This window comes from Scylla paramamosain, chromosome 22 (genome assembly GCF_035594125.1).
Source record: "Scylla paramamosain isolate STU-SP2022 chromosome 22, ASM3559412v1, whole genome shotgun sequence".
NCBI classification, from domain to species: domain Eukaryota; kingdom Metazoa; phylum Arthropoda; class Malacostraca; order Decapoda; family Portunidae; genus Scylla; species Scylla paramamosain.
Window position 1 is genome coordinate 22,131,998 of NC_087172.1, and position 2,932 is coordinate 22,134,929.

Below are 2,932 nucleotides of genomic sequence, written 5' to 3' on the forward strand. Positions count from 1 at the left end.
TTATATACATTTGCAGCGATGATCACGTGACCGAATGACGTCATGAGCCGAAATAAATAGAAGGAGCGTCTCGTCTCCTTATCTGTCCAGCCTTCAGAGTGAGGGAGCTCAGGTGAGTGTGAGTGTGTGTGTTTATGAGGAAGACAGAGTATAACGTTTCCAACACTCTGGCCCATATTCTGAAACACTGCTCCTTCACCACGGCTGTTTTCGAGGTCCACAGAATGATTAGTCATATTCCCAAGAGTGTTTTTCCAGTTAATAACGTAGAAATTTTGTTAAACTGTCACTAGAATAGTAAAAATGCTTTATCCTCTCACCACGACTATTTTCAAAGTCCACAGAAATGATTAGTCAGGTTCCTAAGAGTGTCTTTCCTGTTAATAACGTAGAAATCTTGTTAATTTGTCACTATAACCACAAAAATATCCTTAAAATGCTTTTGTCTCTCTCCACGACTATTTTCAAAGGCCACAGATGTGATTAGTCAGGTTCCTAAGAGTGTCTTTCCTGTTAATAACGTAGAAATCTTGTTAATCTGTCATTAGCACCGTAAAAGAAGCTTTTCCGTATGACTTTCTCGCAATGGGATTATACTTTTTCCTTTGCAGATTCGTAACTTTCCTGGTAACTTCTGGAGAACATGAGGCAATTTATTTTGCTGTCGGCGGTGGTGGTGATGGTGGCAGCGATGCCCGGTGTAAAGGGTATGTACCTCTATTACTACTACCGCTACTACTACTGCTACTGCTACTGCTACTACTGTTGTTACTGCTGCAACCACTTCAAATTCATGTGTGTGTGTGTGTGTGTGTGTGTGTGTGTATGTATAGCAAATATATATCTTAATATCAACATCTCCACCATATCAATGCTGAGGTCACTTACATTTATCTGGGGAGGAGATTAGTAAACTTCTGAATGATTTTTTTTTAACTGTCTTCACCCAGGAAAGCATGCAGGATATGCCAGATAGTGAACAGGTGTTTAGAGCAGACGAGAATTAGAAGCTGACAGATATTTCCATAACTAGGTAGATAGTGGAACAGGAGATAGATAGGCTAAAAAAGTTCAAGTCACCAGGACCTGATGAAATATATCCCAGAGTACTTAAGGAATGTAAAGAGATTATTAGTGAGCCGTTAGTTTCTGTCTTTAGGAAATCACTGGAGTCGGGTGAGGTACCAGTAATGTGGAGGGAGGCTAATGTAGTACCCATCTTTAAGAAAGGAGATAAAACTTTAGCGTCTAATTATAGATCTGTCAGCTTAACTTCAGTTGTAGGTAAAATGTTAGAGTCAATAATAGCGAGGAACATTAGGGAACATTTAGACAAACATAATTTGATAAATCAGTCACAGCACGGCTTCACGAAGAAGAAGTCTTGCCTAACAAACTTGTTAAGTTTTTACAGTAAGGTGTACGAGGCAGTAGATAATGGTGATATTTATGATATCTTATATCTGGACTTTAGTAAAGCATTCGACAAGGTACCCCATCAAAGGCTCCTGAGAAAGGTTAGGGCAAACGGGATAGATGGGAAGGTGTTAGGCTGGATAGGGTAATGGCTTGGTTACAGACGACAGAGAGTGTTAATAAACGGCTCGAAATCCGAGTGGGGTCATGTAATTAGTGGGGTGCCACAGGGATCAGTATTAGCGCCATTGTTATTTCTAATGTATATCAATGACTTGGATAGTGGAATTAGTAGTGATGTTAGGAAATTTGCGGATGATACAAAGATAGGTAGATTAATTAGGTCAAAATTGGATGCCATCGCCTTGCAGGCAGACTTAGATAGAATGAATGAATGGACGGATAGATGGCAAATGCAATTTAATATCAATAAATGCAAAGTGCTTAGCGTAGGTAGAGGAAACCCACACAATAGGTACACATTAGACAACCAAACTCTGGTAGGTACAGGGTACGAGAAAGATTTAGGAGTTATAGTTAACTCTGAACTCCGTCTAGGGAAACAATGCATAGAAGCCAGAAACAAGGCAAATAGGGTACTAGGATTCATTTTTAGGAGTGTTAAAAGTAGAAGGACGGAAGTAATATTAAAGTTATACTCGGCGCTGGTCAGATCCCATCCAGACTACGCGGTGCAGTTCTGGTCCCCACATTACAGAAAAGATATAGGTCTATTAGAATCAGTACAGAGGAGAATGACTAAAAGGATACAGGGGATGAGGAGTATTTCTTACGAGGCGAGGTTGAAGCTGTTAAATTTACATTCTTTAGAGAGACGTAGGTTAAGAGGGGATCCGATAGAAGTCTTTAAGTGGTATAAGGGTTATAACAAGGGAGATGTAAGCAAAATTCTTAGGATCAGCAACCAGGGTAGAACAAAAAATAACGGGTTCAAGCTTGAAAAATTTAGGTTTAGGAAGGAGATAGGAAAAATTTGATTCTCAAAATAGAGTGGTAGATGAGTGGAACGGACTCAGTAATCATGTAGTTAGTGCTAGGAGACTAGAGAGCTTTAAGAGAAGATTAGACAAGTTTATCAATGGGGATAGCAGATAAAAATTGGTAGGTGTGTTTCATATAGGGACTGCCACGTGTAAGCCTGGTCGCTTCTTGCAGCTTCCCTTATTTCTTATCTATTTACATCGCCAACACCACCACCACCCCCACCACCACCACCATCATCATCATCACCATCATCATCATCACCACCACCACCACCACCACCATCATCATCAACACCACCACCACCATCATCTGCATTACTGGCAGCGCACACCACTCACTCTCCAATACGTGGCTGCTCACACATTGCCTTCCAGCTTCACCAGATCCAAACTACGCCCCATACTGCAATGTTGTGAAAAAGCAGACGCGCGTGTGTTGCTCTGACAACAACATCTACAACAACTTGTGCGCACTGAACCACCAGAAATGCAACGATGCAACACTCACTCAA

The 2,932-nt window shown here is 40.9% G+C and overlaps 1 long non-coding RNA gene across 1 annotated transcript in view; it reads left to right on the top strand.

Moving 5' to 3' along the window:
• The first annotated feature begins 511 nt into the window (after window positions 1-511).
• LOC135111883 (uncharacterized) overlaps window positions 512-2,932 on the top strand; it is a 3,615-nt gene continuing 1,194 nt past the window's right edge. Inside the window, exons 1-2 of the long non-coding RNA XR_010273947.1 lie at window positions 512-707; window positions 2,796-2,932. The exon at window positions 2,796-2,932 is cut by the window's right edge and continues 34 nt beyond it. This is a non-coding gene — a long non-coding RNA (uncharacterized LOC135111883). The remainder of the gene's footprint in view (window positions 708-2,795) is intronic.